Source organism: Heteronotia binoei, chromosome 1, assembly GCF_032191835.1.
Source record: "Heteronotia binoei isolate CCM8104 ecotype False Entrance Well chromosome 1, APGP_CSIRO_Hbin_v1, whole genome shotgun sequence".
Lineage (NCBI taxonomy): Eukaryota > Metazoa > Chordata > Lepidosauria > Squamata > Gekkonidae > Heteronotia > Heteronotia binoei.
Window position 1 is genome coordinate 74,970,942 of NC_083223.1, and position 20,448 is coordinate 74,991,389.

Below are 20,448 nucleotides of genomic sequence, written 5' to 3' on the forward strand. Positions count from 1 at the left end.
GCCACTGGCTTGCAAGTTTAAAAAGACTGATCTCAAAACACAGAGTCACGAATCCAAGCAAGGAAGGTGGGATTTTGCAATCTCTGAGCAAGAAAATGGGAAGTGAACACAAAGGAACACCAGCAAAGGGGAGGGCCTTTTGAAACTGACATGACTAGTAATTTGAAACTGACAACAGTGTTCCTAAGGCTGGATAATTCTCCACCCTGTTGCTTTGAAGTTTAGTAAACATTTTGTGGAAACTGTCTGGAAATGTATCCATTTGGGAACCAGCACAAACCTCTACAAACTGCTTGAAAGTTTGTGGGAAATTCGTGCCAGTTAATCTGCCACAAACTTCAGTTTGCAAATCATGAGCAGCCAAAATTCATCATGAACTATAGTTTGTGAGATGGTTTGTGCCCATCCTTACTTTTAGGGGCTTTGGACAATTTGCTGGTTTGGATGTAATGTCTTGTTGAGCCCTCATTTTAAAGCTTGTTTAGAATCATGGTTTAGAAGCAGAGGAGGAACCTTGGTTTGCTGGTTTGGATGTAATGACAATTTTGGCTTATAGTAAAGAAGAAATCACTAAATGTTTCCAAGTGCCCAAAGGGAGGAGGAAGTGGAAAATTTGAGAATACAACTTGTTGCCGTAAGCCAAGGCATGACATTGCATTCTAAACATCCCACTGTGTCCTGTAAAACTATCCATCACACTTTCTTCATGACCAGCCACAGTGGTTAGCTTGTATTAAAAGAGAGAGAGAGAGATCCCAAGACAAGTCAAACCAAGATATGAACAGACGATACTTGGATTTGGTCTCTTTGTTCATAAGCAAAGAATTCGTTCTGGCAGATTCCTTGAAATATATAAGAAAATATAACATGTACAGTTTGTTTTCCTTCCTGTGAAATTTTATGACAGCATTTTAAAGTATGTGTTTATTTGACATTTAGCCACAGCTATCTTTTGGAATTTTAGGCATTTCAGCCACACACAAAGCTGAAAAAAAGCTACCTTCTTACAAAGAGATACAAAATGTTCAAATGGAAAAATGAAATGTAAAACTGTTCTTCAACCAGTTTCCAGTTTGCAGAGAACACAAAAATGTCAGAAGCTTCCTAGGGATGAACTTGTTGTTCTCTGCCACTTTAAGCTGATGTTGTCAGTTGTTGTTTACATAAAACAACTACTGGATATATTTATGTGGACACAGGATTTTGGTCCTTGTTTTGATGGTTTGAGCATTATTGGAATATTTGATTAATATAGCGGTTTATCCAGTCATAGAAGTGTGATACTGAGTCCAGTAAATAAATCTCCCAAGAAGTATATTGCACAAAAAGTAAACATGTATTTTATTCAAGTAGATCCAGTTCACATTCAGGCTGCAGTCAAAAAGAGAGAGAGAAGTCTAATCAGGGTCAGCGCGTGGGAGTAGACCAGGTAAGCCGCCACCTAGGGCACCACCTGGCCTATGGAGCTAGGTTACACCTCCCCGCACCCAGCCTGCACATGCCACCCAGCTACTTTCAGGGAAGCAAAAATGGCAGGGTGGCGCATACACAGTGTGCTCATTGGAGCTTGCCTTCGAAGGCAGGCTCCGATGAGCCTCACTCCAAGGCTGCCTTCCCTTGCAGGTTGGCTGATCAGCAGAGATCTTTAAATGGGGGTGGGGGGGGCAGATCGGCTGCTTCTGCTGCCTCTTCTTGCAGAGAAACCATGTGGAAATGTGTTGTGCCACATGGGTTTTTGTGTAATATTTCTGCAAATAACCCTTATAGAATATAACTTCAAATCATTGTGAGGGGGCAAAGCATTCTCTTTTTGTTCCCACGTGGGAAATTGTTTCTGAGAATCCACTTCCTTTACTAAATTGTTACATAGGTTAAAGCCACAGTCCTTGTGAAAAATCAGTGGGATTCTTTCCAAATATTATCAAACTATGGCATGAGGAAAAGAGTACACCGGCATATCAAACACTGAAAATCAAAGCAAAAACTTGGAGGCAGAGTTGACATTGCAGTGAACTGAAATGAATCTGTCAGCTGTAGCTGTCAGCAGAAATACTGATGAACCAGCAGCTGCATCTTACCACCAGTAGTGGAGTGGACAAACCCAGATCCAAAATAGATCTGAAAGTCAGATGGTGTTTGTTTCTAATGAATCCCATTAACTGCCAAGGCATCTGTATACTAAATTATTCTAAACAAATGGTGTTTGTTTCTAATGAATCCTATTAAGAGCCAAGGCATCTTTATTCTAAATTATCCTTCCACCTGAGTGATAACATTATGGGTCTCAAAATTTTAGTAATGCAAATCAGTATATTTTTAAAATACCAAGATTAAACTGCTACTACCTATTAGTTTGTTTTTTGAGTGACCCTATAATACTGAGGTTGGAAGCCCTAATTAATCACACTAAACTCAACAGTATACATGTCTGTGGGTGGGTATGGAAATGGATGACTGAGAAATCCTGAACATCTCTGGTTGCTTTAGAGTGGGAGTGGGGCTGCAGTAGAGTGGCCTTCTTGCTAGATACTCCCTGCATATAAAACAACAAAGAGTGTCATGGTTCCTTAAAGACTACTAGTGCATTTATTGAGACATAAGCTTTTGTGAGTCAAAGCCCAGTTCTCTTTTTTCATGGTTGTGAAATATAAATGCTTAATTTATTTAGACTGAAAGCATAGACACCTCCCAATTCCCCCCAAACCACAAGATTCTAAAACTTACAGCTTGAAATGGTCAATTTGCTCCTAAACATTTATGGTTAAACACACCATGCCATTGCTAGGCCTCTAGAGTGACTTGCAGCAACCATTACAAAAGAGGAACTCCATATGAACTCCACTGACAGGTATGTAAGGGACTTAAGAGAGCATCCTGCCTGCAGGACTCAAATATTTTGAACTGAGGCAGGGATGACCTGTAGGGGTTTTAGGGGTATGTATTTGTTGTCACAGTAACTGCAGATCTCCAAATAAATGGTCATTGCTTCATTTCCTTAACTGCTCAAGTTGCTATGCTGAAACAGCACCACAGACTGTATACTGCTTCTTTCCTTATGTCAGTTACTGGAACCCAAGCTATTACAGTGTTACTTTAGCTTAAGTGCCTTAGAACGCAGAGTGAAAATGGATCTGATAAACAAAGAAAGGCTACTTAGCCCCATTAGTTCTCCTGTGATTCATCTTTGTGTGGGAAAGACCTTATTTTCACAGAGATCTCATCAATAAACAAGGCAAGCTGGCAGCAGTGTATGAGAATGATGTCAGTGGTCTACTGCTTTCAATCACATACTTGTTTTACATTTTCCTTTTTTTAAAAAAAAAAATGTATTTGATAAACAGTAACAGCAATTACTGTATCAGCACAACAAGCAAGGACACAGTGCCACCCTCATACAATAAGACTTTATGAAAATGGGGTATAAAATCAGATAACTATTTAACTGAATGCTTCAAACATTGCTACTTTCCCCCAGTTCTTCTAAAGTTTGGCTTTGTTGCTTATAAAGTGATGACAATTTGTTTTCTCACAAAGCAGAATAAGGCTTATAAACTCCCAACAGCTAAATTTTATTGACTTTATAACTGAGCCCCTCTATAGCCCTTAAATTAGAAACTGTTATATGTCACTTATGAATTTGGTCTTGCTTACAAGCATTAAGATTTAGAATCTAACTTTTGTTTCATCAGTGATCAAAACTTTCTTTACAGCCTGGTGACTGATCCTTATACTCCAGCTTGGCTCAACCCAATAGATGAGAAATCGACCACTTTTGGTCTCCCCACTCTTTCTAAATAAATTAGTAAAGCTGGTTTAGTGATTAATGGTCTTATAAAAGATATTGATATCCAAGAAACATTGTCTAAAGCCCATGATGTGTGCTTTCCCCTACTGTTTAGCTTAGCTCCAATGCTCCAAAAGCAATACGTAGCATTTTATTCATGGGCATTTAAGTTCTGGTCTTTGACTGTAATAAAGCTGAACTAAGAACTGAGCAATATGCATGTTACCTGTCTATATCAGCAGTTGCAAGATATTGTCATGTCTTTATGCTGGCTAGATTTAACGATACCATCTGCAGTCTTGTCAGGAAGATACAAAAAATATTCCATCTAATTGTAGATTTTGTCTTTGCTCTGATAACGTGATTGATACATTGATCAATGTATTTTCCACTGTTGATTCTATGTACTCTCACAATGTCATTTGCAGGAACTGACGGAAGAACTACTATATCTGTGGCAAAGTTTCTGTGTTCTGCAATGAAAATATGGGCAGGCAATGTCTCATGCATTATTATTCCTATTTTAATCTTTTAACTATCAGATATATTAGCAGACCCAGCGTGTCTGAGTAGGCCAGGTAGGCGGCCACCTGGGGCACCACCTGGCCTACAGGGGAGCCAGGTGCCCCCTCCTGCCCCCTTCCTCTCCCCACAGGCAGCCCCAGCCACCAGCGCAGCTTCCCCGGAAAAGCTCACAAATTAAAATAGCAGGCGTGAGAGGCCAGTATGGTGAAAAGAAGCCTTTCAGCTCCTCCCCGCCACTGCTCCGCCTCTTCCTGGCTACCATGGAGCCTCTTTGTGCCACTGCTGCCACTGTTGCCAAAGGTGGGAGGCAGGCTGGTGGCAAAAGAGGAGCCACCCAGCCCTTCTGAAGGGGGTGGCAAGCACGGCGAAGCAGTGAGTGGAGGGGAGGGTGTATGATGGGCAGACTGTCAGGGGTGCCTTGCTTGGGGCAGTGGCCTAGTGCTGGCACTGTATATTAGGACAAGTGAGGTTTGGAGAGATTTTATGTAGATAATTAATTTTATATTAGTGTTTTTATCCCTTTTTATCTTATACTCTGCTTCTGAATGACTTGTGGGCTGTAATAAAGACTGACTGACTCTCAACTTTAAAGAGAACTCATATCTTTCTGTAAAAACAGGTTGTACTTTTTAGAATATAATTTTATCTGTCATTCTAGGTTAATTTTTGAGAGCAGGATATGTTGCATACGTATTGAATTTACTCCAAAAGGAAATATAACCAAAAACCCTCTTCAGGATTTTATCTCTTCCTAACTGAGAACTAGGTAAGATTCAGGACTTATCACAAGCCATTTTCACATGTGACAGACTGGATTTTGCATTTCCATATTTGTATCATTTGAAAATGTTAAGCAGTGTAATTGTTTTTAAAATGCTTCTCCACTTTCTGTCATACATTAAAAGCAATCAGAATGGATGATTTCCAGACTAAAATCATTCCTCCTGCCAGCCCAAATACCCATACCACTTATTCAGTGTTCTTTCCAACCACCATTAGTACTTATCTATTGCTATGTCATGTGGGTGAAGCAATTTTCAGCTTGCATAAATGTGGGGAAAATAATTCATATACAATTAAACTTGTTCTGCATTGGAAAAATCAGATTACCATTCCACCATATAGCCAATTCTGAACGTGATCTATTTTTGATCATATAAACTAGTTCACTGGGTCAATTATAACCAATGATCAATGTTGAAATTGAATAATTTACATTGGCATATTATTTCTAATGATTCTAATGCTGCTAATGAATCACTTCTCATTTTACACTACTGGAGCTCTGTACATCCTGTTTTCATTAAGATCTCAATTTTCACTGAATTCTTAGAAGAGACTGGATCCCATGTCCATTATATTGTTCAGCTTGTGTCATGGGTCAGCAAGGGCTCAGAGAAAGCAAGGACTCCTCAGGAGAAGTCCTGTGTAGCCAGCCCTTAGTTAATGACCAGCAGGAAAAATGAGCTGCAGGATTGTCAGAATTCTCAACCAACAGCTGGCGTAGAGCCACTGGCACCCTCCAGCCCTGATTCAGTAGGAGCATTTCAATTGGCTGTTCTCAACCCACCAGTATCATCCATACCCTTAGAACACCACAGACAGAGGCTGAGAACAGAGCTACAGGCAAAGTGCACCCTTCCTGATCCAACACCAGCTGCTTGCTGATAACAAAGATGAATAGTTACAAGATTGCTTCTGAGCAGTTGGCTACAAGCATGACCCTTAGACATAGGGCTATAAAAGCCAGCCAGGAGAGGCTGTTGGACATAGACACAATGTGTGCAATATATGCTAAGTCGCTGACTCTGCCTTGCTTGACTTCTTGACTTCTGATCCTGGACTGAAAGACTGTGTTGCCTGACTTCTGGACTGTAATTTGAATTATAGTGAGGTAAATATTTATTTGGTGATAATATTAAATATTGTTTTACTATTGAAATATGAAGGTTGGATTCTGCATAGTCTTCTGCTTACAGGACAGTTCAACACTTCATGCCAGAAAGTGTAATGGACAAACTGAAACTAAATCCAGTGATCAACATTCTATGCAACATTTTGTACAAGTGGAGGTCTAAGACTATCCACAGTTGCTACTTTTAAACCCTTTCTGCACTTGGACCTCAACCCGGGTTTCCTCTGAGTTTGACTCATGGTCATTTACCTTGCATTTAGCTCTTGTTATTACAGCATCAATATACCTCAGGACAACTGGTGGGGCAAAACCAAGGTGACCTCAAATGTGGAAACAAAAAAAATGAGATAAAAACAAGGGTGAACATGAGTGTAGTATAGAATGTGAGTTTGGGGACAGGATTGAACCAGGATTAAAGGTCTAGTGTGGAAAGGCCCTTAGTATAGTTCTTGGTGCAAATAATTGTTCAACAGCCCCAGCAACTATTTCTCTTCCATTATAGATCCAATCCTGAGGATTTAGACATTTCATAGAATCACAGAGTTGGAAGGGACCTCCAGGGTCATCTAGTCCAACCCCTGTAATGTTGCAGGAAATTCACAAGTACCTCTCCCCCTAACCCCAGTGGCCCTTGCTACATGCCCAGAAGATGGCAAAACCCCCCAAAAAACCCCACCTCCAAGATGGGATGAGCCACAAGAACTAAGCACTGATGTGACCTTTCCTACCGTCCCTCTCATGATCTGTCTAAGTTCACAGAATCAGCACTGCTGTCAGATGGCCATCTAGCTTCTGTTTAAAAACTCCAAAGGAGAGCCCACCACCTCCCAAGGAAGCCTGTTCCACTGCGGAATTGCTCTGTCAGGAAGTTCTTCCTAATGTTTAACTGAAAACTCTTTTGATTTAATTTCAACCCACTGGTTCTGGTCTTCCCTTCTGAGGTAACAGAAAACAACTCTGTACCATCCTCTATATGACAGCCCCTCAAGTAATTAAAGATAGTTATCATCTCACCTCTCAGTCATCTCCTCTCCAGGCTAAACATTTGAACTCATGATATTTAGCATGCACATTTGAAACCTAAATGAACCTAGCTCCTCTCTGTCCACATTCAGTACTGTTAACTGAATCACAATGGCCCTTCAACAATGTACATTTTTGGTAAAGAAACAAATGCCATTCCTGTATAGAAACCCTTGTATTCACAATCCATTACATTCCAGCTTGCTTATGTCAATTATGCCGTCAGGCAGGCCATTTGAGAAAGATGGTTCATGCTCCAGATTATTTTTCTGCACTTCATATGATTTTCACCTACCCTTTCCACCAGTGCATACTACAAAGCCAAAAAGCATGTTTGTTCTTAAAATATATGCACAGAGAGTTATATTTTAGTTATCAGTTATAAGCCTGTGAAATGAAAACTGTTTCCTCTGGGATGCCACTTCTCATTTTTCCAGTAAATTTGGTGATTACAGATATCATTTCTTGTCAACTTGGAAGGCCAAATAAACAAAAGTCAGTGTTCCCTGTACGCAAAACCTATGCTATATAATGTCATGAACATTTTAAAAGAATGTGTGTGATAATGTTTTTACAATAGCTTCAACTTAAAAAACCCTGCATAAATATTTTCTAATTGACTTTATTATATAGCCTTTAGGAAAGATACCACCCATCATCGGTGGAAAGTAAAACACCAATGTTATGCTAAAGAATAGTAATCACTGGCTGTCATTTGGATACAGCCAATACAATTAGTGGGCTGTATCCAAACAACTGCCAATGGAAGACACTGATGGATGTGGGTTTCCCCAGTATTTCTCTTCTCCCAGCATCCCTTTTGACCTCTACAAAGATAATGCCTGGAGGTATGGGACCATGCACACAACAAACATTGCAGGTCAGGGGGGTGCACAGAGTTGGAAGGACTTCCAGGGTCATCTAGTCCAACCCCCTGCACAATGCAGGAAATTCACAAGAAGGAAGAACTGGGCCATACTATCTTTCCTTGCTTTTTCCAAAACAGAGTTTTGTGAACAGGAGGTGTAGCCAGTGATTCTGCCCCATTCTCATTCCACTGTAGCCCTCCACACTTGAGTGGGGTTTTCTTCATGCAGGAACTGTGGGTCCTGTCAGCTTCTTTCTAGGCATCAAAAGTGATTGCTGGAGAAAGAGGTCGATGGAAAAAATCTGTGCAGATTGTCCTGGCAATCAGTTGGGTTCAATCCAGTTTGTCAATGAGACTTGAATTAGCTTCCCTGAAAATCTAATGGCTTGCAGTGTGCAACCATCTGTATTATAGTATGATTTTAGTGCAGTGTTTTCTAATTGTGCATGTTGCATTATACTTGCTTACCACATTATTTTTAATTTTAATCTTCTTTGAGTCTCAGCAAGAATGAAGGAGTATAAATGAATAATATTTCTGTGGGTAATGACAAACATTTTATAAAGAAGCTGTTGTCAGCTATGCTGGTCCAAAAGAAAAATTCCAAAAAGAAGAAGAAGAAGAAGAAATTGGATTTATATCCCGCCTTATACTCTGAATCTCAGAGTCTCAGAGCCATCACAATCTCCTCTACCTTCCCCCCTCCCCACAACACTACTCTTGTGCGGTAGGTGGGTCTGAGAGAACTCAGACAGAAGCTGCCCTTTCAAGGACAACTCCTCTGAGAGCTATGGCTGACCCAAGGTCATTCCAGCAGCTGCAAGTGGAGGAGTGGAGAATCAAACTGGGTTCTCCCGAATAAGAGTCCACACACTTAACCACTACACCCAACTGGCTCTCGAACACCATTCAGATAATACCACTTATTAGGACCTACCAAATGACACTACCAGTGTGCAAGCTTCTGAGTTCTCCAGAACTCTTCTGCAGGACAGATGTTACAAAAAACATAAAAGGTAAAAAAAAAAAGGGTAAAGGTGCAAGCACCAAGTCGTTACAGACCCATGGGGTGATGTAACATTACGATGTTTTCTTGGCAGACTTTTTACGGGGTAGTTTGCCATTGCCTTCCCCAGCCATCTACACTTTACCCCCAGTAAATGGGATACTCATTTTACCAACCTTGGTAGGATGGAAGGATGAGTAGTCTGTGTTGTGCTATGGATGTCAGATGCAAAGCTGATGCTGGTATCCAGTGACACCGTGATCTAGTGACATTATATTCATGTGTTCTGATTAAATTATTTCCACATATATAAACAGTAAGCTTTCGTATTAACAGCAAAAGCCTTGTTGTACAGAGATAAGCTTCTTAAATGTCACTGGAGTTAATAGGACCTAAGCAACTGAGCTGTATGTTGGAATGCACATAATGGGTTTGCACAGCCAAGTTTAAGTACTTTTTAAAAACTGCCAAATCCAGTGAGAGGGTTAATCAAATGCTTATTTCTTTTCCTGTAAAATTTTCAACAGAAACTTATAATCATTTGCTTTTATCTAGATTGAACCCCTGTATCTTTTTCTCTGTTAAAACCATCATTTGCTTTTGTGTAGGAGAGAGACTGTATGTAGCTGCACCATGGAATGAATACATATGGTACAATGGCATCCAGTGTCCCTACTTTTTTAAAAATACAGGTTATTATATTATTATTTAAATATTTGAGGCTACCTGTATTTATATTGCAGCTGTTCTGCAGTAATTTCCCTGAGAATCCTCCTTGGAATACAATTTCTGGCTACAGGCCTGTGCACCATGGATTTCAAACAAGATTCTGACTGTCAGTGTGTGTACATTCCTCTGTCATTGTGTGTCATAAAGCACATTCTGAAACTTCTCCAAAATATGTAAACAAAGGGAAAAATTTATCTGTTCAAGGAAGATTAACAGATTAATGGAAACACCATTATTGGTGGATTTAAAAATGTGCCTGTTAATGTTTTTAGAGGAGATTGAGGAAATTTCTGATTCTATGAACATCATTATTGTTTATTGGTGTAGGTTTATAACCTACCTTTCCCTCAGGCCTCTAGTTGGCTGTCACTTTTTTTAGTGGCTTATAGAAAAAAAACAAATGAATAAAATATAATTTCCTTTTTTAAAAAAAAAAATCATGAATAAAAACTCCATGACTCATTTTTGCTGGGAGGGCTGATACATCCAGCCAGGAGCTCGTTTGCCTTGTGACCCATGACTGGGGCCAAGGAAGCCATCCTTCTGTAGCCACAAGGCAACCAGCAATGAGGCAAAGTGCCCTCTGGATAGCAGGGAAGAAGCCATGTCTTAACACCTGTTCACCCTCTGGCCAGTGTCTGGAGTCAAGAAAATTTCTTCCTTGATGAGAAAGGGTTTTTTAAAAAAATGTGTAGGAAGAGTTTAAATTTATTTTTCACAAGTGAATCCCCTAGGGTTGCCAAGTCCAATTCAAGAAATACCTGGGGACTTTGGGAGTGCAGCCATGAGACTTTGGGGGTGGAGCCAGGAGACACTGGGGGTGGAGCCAGTAGCAAGGGTGTGACAAACATAATTGAACTCCAAAGGGAGTTCTGGCCATCACATTTAAAGGGACCACACACTTTTTAAATGCCTTCTCTCCACTGGAAATAATGAAGGATAGGGGCACCTTCTTTTGAGCCTCATAGAATTGGACCCCATGGTCTAATCCTTTTGAAACTTGGAGGATGTTTTGAAGAGAGGCATTGAGTGCTATGCTGCAAATGTAGTCCCTCTAACTCAAAAGTCAGCTTCCCTAGAGCCCCAGATACCCACGGATCAATTCTCCATTATACCCTATGGGAATCAGCCTCCATAGGGAATAATGGAGTACCCAGCAGACATTTCCCTCTCTTCCTCCTGCTTTCTGATGACCCTGAAGTGAGGGGAGGGCCTCCAAACCGGGGGATCCTCTGCCCCCAATTGGGGATGGGCAACCCTAGAATCCCCCCCTCCAAAGTGCTTCTGTGAATGGCAATGTTTTCTATCCCTGTTATCCTTCTCCATATTTGGTGAATCCCCAGGATTCTATCACCACTTACCCGAAGAGCTATGGTGAAGTTACAGTATTTGGAAACATTTAAAAAACAAAATTTAAAAAACCGTGCAATTCAGAAGTCTCAAAATACAATCTACAATGTGTCATGAAGGGTTGCAGTTTCCTATAAAATGTAACATTCTTCCTAACTTATTGCAGAAATAATTCCCATGTATAGGAACAACTTGGGAAGCATTCTAGAGGTTATACATTATTATATGGGTAATGATTAATAGTCCCAGCATCTGGGGAACTTTGGGTTGCCTTTGCAATGATTCAGTGAATATTTGCATGCACTGAAGAGCCAGGAATCGATCTTGCTGATAACTGTCTAACAACCATTATCTTGCTCACCCAGAGTTACTGCAGAACAGCCACAACGTAAATACAGGTAGCCTCAAATATTTAAATAATAAGGAAATAATGTGTATTTTTGTTAAAGTAGGGGCACTGGATGCCATTGTACTATATGTATTAATCCCGTCTATATGTATGAATACCATATGTACTCATACACATCTAAGTACACTTTTTGGTTCATGTGAATCAACTGTTTATCAACAGGTGTCCTAAACTATTAGAATTGTCATTACTTCAAAGAACATTTCCTCTTCTGTATGTAGGTTGATGGCAACCTCATCTCTGTTCTTTCTTTCCTAGAACTTTTTGTTATCCTTGATAGATAGCATGTTTTTGATAGCTGGTTAACAGTCCAGGGTAGTCAACTGACATGTCATCAGTGGGAGCTAATGATTAGCCAACGGTCATCCAACAGGTAAGGAAACTGTGTTAGATACAAAGCTAGCAGCAGTGAAGCAAAGCTCATGGAATGTGACTTTCCCACCCACTGACCTGTTTCTGCTTCAGCCTGCTCAGCTTCCAAAAATTCTGCACTTGAAGATCAAGGAGCCCTATGAACAGCATGGAGATAAAGTGTGAATTCTGATGTAGGAAGGGAAATAAGCAGAAATTACCTCATCTTCTTCTCCACTGCTTTCAACATATATTTTGATGTGCCATCGGAACAGTGTTTTTGGACCTATTGCTATCCATAGCAGCTTGGAAAAGGTGGTACCCCTCAAGATGAGATGAGGGGGCAGAGGTGAGAGAGGCCCACATTAGATAGTGTGCTGAGAAGGGCTGCTAGCTCCAGGTGGGAAAAAACCTGGAGATTTTGGGGGGTGAAAGCTGAGGAAGGCAGGTTTGGGGGCGTGATGCCATAGAATCCAACTTCCAAGGTAGCCATTTACTCCAAGTGAACTGATCTCTGTCAGTTGGAGATCAACTGTAATAGTGGGAGATCTTCAGCCACCACCTGGAGACTGTGCAACCCAAACAGTGACACCCAGCTCTATCTACTTATGGACGGCCGGCCTGCCTGCGCCCCAGAAAATTTGGACCGGGCGTTACAGGCGGTGGCTAGGTGGCTTAGGCTGAGTGGGCTGAAGCTGAATCCGGCAAAGACAGAGGTCCTTTGCTTGGGTCGTTGTGGCCCGGGAAGGGAAATCCCCCTGCCAGTCTTTGACGGGGCGCCGTTGACAGCGGCGCACAGAGTCAAGAGTCTGGGGATACTATTGGAGCCTTCACTGACAATGGAGGCTCAGATAGCAGCCACTGCCAAGTCTGCATTTTTTCATCTTAGGCGGGCGAGGCAGCTGGCTCCTTTCCTGGAGCATGACGACCTAGCAACGGTGATTCATGCTATGGTCACCTCGAGGTTGGACTACTGTAATGCCTTCTACATGGGGCTGCCCTTGTGCCAAATCCGGAAACTGCAGCTAGTGCAGAATGCCGCTGCCCGGCTGTTACTAGGGCTCCCAAGATGGGAGCACATTCGGCCGGGGCTTCGGGATCTGCACTGGCTGCCAATAATATTCCGAGTCCGGTACAAGGTGCTGGTCATTACCTTTAAAGCCCTATATAGCCTAGGACCTGCCTACCTTAGGGACCGTCTCTCCCCACACGTTCCCCAGAGAGTACTGAGATCGGGTTTGCAAAACCTGCTAGTAATCCCCGGGCCAAAGGAGGCCCGTCTGAAATCCACCAGGGATCGGGCCTTCTCGGTAACGGCACCTTACTAGTGGAACCAGCTGCCGGAAGAGGTGAGGGCCCTGCGGGACCTAGGGCAGTTCCGCAGGGCCTGCAAGACAGTCCTCTTCCGGCTGGCCTGCAACTAATTGACACTGAGAATTTTTGGATGGAGCTAGAATGCATTCTGACAGACCACTGGTTTTTATGTCCTATGTTTTATTATTTTATTGTTTTAACTGTTGCTATGTAATTGTTTTTAAGCCAAACCTATGTAAATTTTATATGTTGTAAGCTGCCCTGAGCCACTTCGGTGGGAAGGGCGGGATATAAATCGAAATATAAATAAATAAATTAAATAAAACAGAGAATCACAGTAGAAAAACTGTGAGAAAAACTGCAGTTTCCATGAAAACCAGCCTCAATACTATATAAATACAACAAAATAATAGGTGTATTGAATACAAACATTCATTCACTCTTCTAAATACAAAAATACCATAACATCCCCTACTAAGTGAAACAATACAAAACAAGGACCTGAAAAATATTAAATAATATTAAATACGTCCCAAAGGATCACAGTTCAAAGGTTGAAATATCTTCACGGTCCCAATAATCTTTGCATGTATGAATTGAAGAATCATCTTTCCATGTATGAACAGTTTGGAAAAGTATGTGTATGTGTTGCTATTTCTACTTTTCCAAGCTGTTCACACATGGAAAGATTCTGTAGGAATCTTGCTCTTGAGCCATTTCAACTTGCCAGTCAGGTAAAACCTGGCAACCCTATTACCTTGTGTATCTAATGTCTAATTACATTTTCAATCAATTGGTGAGGAAATACTTATTTCTGGAGAAAAAGAGGTCTCATGCTCAAGTGGCAGGGCAGGGCTTTTTTTGAGCAGGAATGCACAGGAACACAGTTCTGACTGGCTTGGTGTCAGGGTGTGTGGCATAATATGCAAATGAGCTCCTGCTGGGATTTTTGACCAAAAAAGCCCTGGGCAGGGGAGACCACTTAGTGACAATAGTCCTTGTGGAATCCAACATCCTGCCATCCCATGGTCCTCCCACCCCAGCAGGTGGGCTGCACTGGAACAGGGAACACCAACTGGCAGGCAGGTCAGTCGATGCCAAGATATAGTCAGCTGATGCTGTGCCAAGTTCTCCTACAGCTGTAACCAATAAAAGTTGTCAACATTTTGTGATTATGTTATTGGCAGGTTTTTGGAAAGGAGAGTCCTCACCTTCTCTGCCCTCTCCCTTCCCTAAGGTGCTGGAAATGCAAAAAAAAAAAATGAATGAGAAAGATATAGACCGCCTGTTCTGTGGGGAAGATCTGGAAAAGGCAACTGGAACTGGATACAAGCATGGAACTATGCTAAGCACTAAATGTGACACAAGGTCTTGAAAAGAATCACAGAGCCAGGACACTGAACAGAGAACAGGGAGTGACACAGAGTAGAGGCCAGCACAGATGACAAATATCACTATTTTTGTACTTTGGGAAGGATGATAAGGAGAGACCAAAAGGAAGAAGTTGCAGTTAGTGGGTGATTCAGCACTAGAAATGCTCTATCAGGAAACTGCTCTGACCATCCAGATTCCACACAGTTATCAGATAGTTTGTTGCATTAATCACTCAAACATACACTATGGTCTAATACCTAAAATGGTGAAGTAGGTATCTTGTAAGCAGGTGCAAACAGTTACAGAGAGGGAGGAGCTCAATTCTATCTTGAGCTTTTTAGCTAGGAGGCCTGCTACTCAGACAATGGTGCTGAGTTCTGGGCTTTCATTCTCCCTTGTGATAACTGATTTTGCAAGAGGCCAAAAAAACACCTACCCTATTTTTTTTTTATGTTTCCCTTTTTCACTGTACCACAGAAGCTTTTGAAATGTTGCACATCTGCCTGGTCTGCTTCTTTGATCTATGGGCCCTTATGACTGGGATAAGAGTGAATACCAAGCCATGATCAAAACAGGCACTATCAAGCGTTTTGGTCATGGGGGGCCTCAACTGTACCAGCAAAAGAAAAAGTGATATAATCCAGAGGTGACAGAATGCACTGCACCACTAAAATCTGCAAGTAGGGGAACCATAAATAAATAAATGCAAATAATGCCAACGAACAAAAACACTCAAGAGGTACTATAGAAAAAAGAAGTAAATAAGCCCAGTAGCAAATCATATCCATAGTGGTCAGGAGCAGATTGGCCATTAAGGCCGCTAAGAAAAAACCAGGGGGATAGGGCCTCTCTGCTACCAAGGCATCCCCAACCCTGGGTAAGGTGAGATTTGTCTTGTGTAAGGTAGCCCATGCAAGGCAGGTGGAAGCCACTGCTACCCTATGCAACTCAGGCAGTCTGTTTCTCCTCCCCCCTCTGTCCAGTGTGGCAGAGCCATTCTCCAGAGCCTTTCTTGCCTCCCAATCAACCTCCATAGTAATGTTGGATCTTCTTGTCCAACCAACTGAAATTGTGATTACAAAAGCAGTGGGCGATTTCCCACACAGCTTACCGAGGAGCGAAGTCCCTCCTCACCGCGCAGCGTCTGCTCGGATTTCCCACCAACTGCTCCACGGATTCAGGAAGTGCCGGACCTTTTGCGTTGCTAACGTAAACTAGGGTTTTAGTGATTTCCATTTGAGACGCAAAAGGTCCAGCACTTCCTGAATCCACGGAGCAGTTGGTGGGAAATCCGAGCAGACGCTGCGCGGTGAGGAGGGACTTCGCTCCTCAGTAAGCTGTGTGGGAAATCGCCCAGTGTTGTTTATTTACATTATTCCTATTCTACCTTTTCCACTTAAATTCAAGGTGGATCACACAGAGTTAAGTCAGCATTATTGACTCTGTTCTTATGAAACAGAGAATAAACAGCTGCCTATCACCAGGAGCACATGCTTGTAGGGTCAGGCCACTGAGAAGAAGTCCTATTCTTGTGACTTCTGTAAGGTCATCAGAACATGAAGGAATTGAGGGTGGGCAGAGAAAAGACAGAATTATTTGTTTATGGAAGATGCATTCAACACCAACATTTTTAGCCAAAGGAATAATCATAATTTCTATGCATTTAAAGCATATCCCAAGGGCTCACTTAACTTGCTTTAACTTTTGAAAAATGGTCAAAGCTATTAACAATCGGTGCACAGCTGCTGAAAAGGCTATGTTACATATTTCACAGATTTGATAGGAAAATTCCAGAGTCCTTTGGTGGACACCTGTTGAGAAGAGTAATTTTAGCCGACTTTACAGTATTTTTTTAAATCAGGTGAAACTAATCAGTTTTCAGGAGCTCCATTTGGACTGAATCTTGAGCTTGTCTGACAAAAGAGATAATTAGGGGAAAAAACTTAATTAAGCCATCAGCAGTGCCAATAAACATTAATGGGCTTCACCACAAGGGAACAAAATAATGTTTTTACCACAAAGCGAGAAGTTGAAGTCCATAAAGCTTTCCTCACTTTGGCCTTTCCGTTGAATTCTTTTCTTGGTCATTGCAGAAAGCAAAATGATCGTGCATCCCAAGTTTTTCAAGAACTCTTAAACTGTGTAATCCTCCATAGAGTACCTTTCTTCTAAACCTCTTGACTTCAATGGATTTAGAAGGGTGTACCTCTGCTTAGGGTTGCATTGTTAAGTCTGTTTTGTATTGTATCTTTCTATATATAAATCTTCACTGCAATGGGATGTATCTTTTTATATGAAATTTGAAGGACCTGGTATTTGGTATCTGCTTGTTTGTTGCATCAGATTGCTTTCATGATCATTCACTTTTGTTTTGATCTAACTAACCCAAACTGTTTGGAAAAAGAAGAGCTGCCCATTCTATTAGACATCTGGGAGCTGTGGTCCTGGCATTTTAAGCTGATTGGTTCTTTGAGTGAAAGAAGAGAAAGAAGCAGAAGGTCAGATAAAAAGCACTACAAGTTAAAATGGAGGTCAGAATGTATTCAGAGGGGCAGAAGGGAACCCAGGACCTTGATTAAACTGATCTAATGCCTCAAGGTGATACTGGATCAGAAGCTGCATTTGGCATACATAGGGGGAAAGTGTATAATACAGTTTTTTTCAATGCTTTTTGCAATTTTGTCTCATTCTATGTGTATCATACTTTTGTTGTCAGCTACTACCTGATTCTTTTAACTGGAGATGGCAGGAACTGAACCTAGGACATTTAGCATACCAATTAGATGGTGTACTACTGATCTATGACTCCTCCCTGTTATGTGCACATTGAACTGGAAAAAAAAGCATTCTTATCTTCCTAGTACTTCTACTGAATAAATTTTTGAATTAGGAACAAAGAAGGACACTCAGCAGTTTTTTAAAAGCACAGAATTTTCAGTCATATAGGTGGTTATTTTTTTTAAAAAAATGTTTTAGATAGTTAAACAGTAAACACAATTATCTGTCTACCTGACCAAAACTATCAGCTCCAAATGCAGCCCTGAATATCTTTGACTAGAATTACGTTCCCCTGAAATCAATAGGAGGTCCTTCCAAGTGCTTTGAAATATTTCTTTCAACCCAAGGAACAAAAACACAGATTTTAGGAAGAGGGTACAATTATGTACTGCTGTATATAATGTTTAGAGTAATAAATTCAGTCATTGTTATGTACAAAAATATTCTTGTTAATGAGTGCCCAGAGAATACGCTCATGAAGTTGTTCCCATGAAGTAAACATTCAAAGAGTGATTTAATGTGATAGATATTCTTGATACCAGCAGAAGCACTTAGGGCTATTGTCAGAAGTATAGGACAAAATGTACCAGGTATACAAGCACAGATATATAAAAATAGATCGGTGAAAACAACAAATAAGATATATACAAATAATTGTATTACACTATGGCTGTTTCCTCTTGCTCACCATCCAGGCTTCATTATTATATTTTATAGCTGTTGTGACTTGAGTCTCAGCAAGCCAGATCTTTAAAAAGCCAGATCTTACTGTGTTTTCTGATAACACAAGTTTATACAAAGACAACATTACACAGCTCATTTAGATCTTATGACTTCATCTCCTCTCTTGTTAGCACTGTAATGTTTCAAAATTTTCCCAGTTGTCTCACTTGTTAAACAGATTGTTTGAAGAACACAAAGATTTTCCTGTACTAATAAAACCTACGGAAAAGACTTTCTTTTTATCAAAAAGTTTTCTCAAATCAAGCAAAACATTCAGAAGAGAAGGAAACGAACCAAGGAAACCTTTACAATCAAGAATAATAGTTTCTACAGAAAGAATCCACTGGAGAAGTCAGTTCAGACTTACCTGCCAGTTGCAAGCAGCTAGATGTAGGTCTTTCAGTAAGGCACTCGGTTCTTGGAAGACTTCAGAAATTTAACTTGCATCATCAAGACTGAGGATATTCAGCCCAGAAGAACACACAGAAAGAAGCTTTCTTTTCTAGATCTACCAGAGACTGAAGTAATGCAGGAAATGGGGAAGAGAGCAGAAGAGGAACGTAGTTCCTGTTCAGAGAAATGCTAGTCAGAAAAAAAAGGAGGTACCAGTTCTCTCTTATGTTTCACTCAGGCTTTTGTTCAAAAGCTTTCTCTTTCTTTTCTTTTTTTTATCTCTCTCCCTCTTTTTTTGCCCCTACCCACAACTGTTGCTTTGTGGTCGTAGACTTTGGCAGTGAAGTTCTAAGATTGCATTTCCCCTCTCCTGGTCTCTCTGCGCACTGTTAAGAGCAATGACTTTGTTGAGCTCAGCTCGCTTGTGCTATATTTAACCAGTGTTCTCAGCAAGTCAAGCCTGTCAACAGCTGAGAAGTTTGGAGCAGGCTTATGCGAAGTTCCTCAGCTGCTGAGTTATCAGTGGATGTAGAACTGCACCCTAGGGCTACCTCAGTACATGCAAAGATGGCAAAGGAACCGCACATCTTTTAAAAAAAAATTTCTGTGATTGTAAAGATCAAAGATTATTTGGGTACTCATTCTCTTAACACAAAGGGAAACAATAATAGTAGTTTCAGCAGATCCATGTCTTAAAAAAAATATCAAGATTTCAATTAAAGGAAGAGCATAATTTGACATGCCTCTTGTATTTACTGGAAAAATATAACACAAAGAGAATTTTGAGACAAATTACACAATTTTGTGTGTGGAATACTAACAGGGCTCATGTTAGTTTCTTTGGTGTTCTAAAATTGTACTTACATAGCCAGCCATCCTGGGATACCAACCCAGGAATCAACTTCAATTTGTTTATTTATTCAGAGGGTCAGTTGTAGGTCAGAATGAATTGAGAGAGAGACAACAATTTGGGCAGGAACTTTCCACTTGTGTTTCTGTCTTTTTGGGATAAGTGATCAAGTGAAAAATATAGGGCTTCTTTTTTGTAGAAAAAGCCCAGCAGGAACTCATTTGCATATTAGGCCACCCCCACCCCCCCAGCATCACCACTGTTTCAACACAGGGCTTTTTTGTAGAAGAAGCCCAGCAGGAACTCATTTGCATATTAAATCACACACCCCAACACCAAGCCAGCCAGAACTGCATTCCTGTGTGTCCCTGCTCAAAAAAAGCCCTGGAAAAATAGCAAGGTTACCTCTGGTGAGTGGTGTTTACAGTTACATAGAAAAACCAGTAATCAGATAATTAGCAAAACATGGCAAAGATTGATTTGGATATACTTGCATTTCATATGGATAGTATGACATTAACTTAAGATAAACCTGATATAAAATTCTCGAAGCCAGCTCAAGTTACAATATTTACAATGCACTGCTCATAAACAAATTCTTGGCCACATTTGAATACCCTATTTCATTTATTCTTTCAGTTCTTGTAGGTTCTGAATACAGTGTCTGTGATATACTACACACAGCTGACAGAACCTTGATAAGTATTCCTTTCCTATGATTTCCTTTAGAGGGATCACTAAGAATGGCATATTCTAGGGTCAAGACCTGTTCCTGCAGGTCTGCTCCTTCAAAAAGAACAATTCCTTCAAGATCTGTTCCACAATCTCCCTATAGAAAAAAAAATCCCACAAGGATTGCATCCACATGGCAATTTCTCTATGTCGTGGCTTCCAAACTGCAGTAGATTTTTTTTAAGCCATCCACATGGCATTGTCCTCCACCCATCTGTTTCCCAGGTTTTCCCTGCCCTTAGTATGTTCTTTATCAAACCTGGTTTGCTATTATTTTTGCAGAAAGAACACAGTCCAAGCACATCAGGATGTGAAGGTGCACAT

At 40.8% G+C, this 20,448-nt stretch overlaps 1 protein-coding gene across 3 annotated transcripts in view; it reads right to left on the reverse strand.

The window, feature by feature from the left end:
• The window catches only part of FILIP1 (filamin A interacting protein 1), a 117,314-nt gene extending 98,348 nt beyond the window's left edge, over window positions 1–18,966 (reverse strand). For 2 of the 3 annotated variants that reach the window (XM_060236092.1, XM_060236084.1), the window contains exon 1: window positions 18,517–18,964. The gene's annotated coding sequence lies outside the window, so the exon portion shown is untranslated. Of the gene's footprint in view, window positions 1–18,516 lie in introns of all 3 variants that reach the window. The other variant, XM_060236100.1, reaches the window with a different exon arrangement.
• Window positions 18,967–20,448: the final 1,482 nt, after the last annotated feature.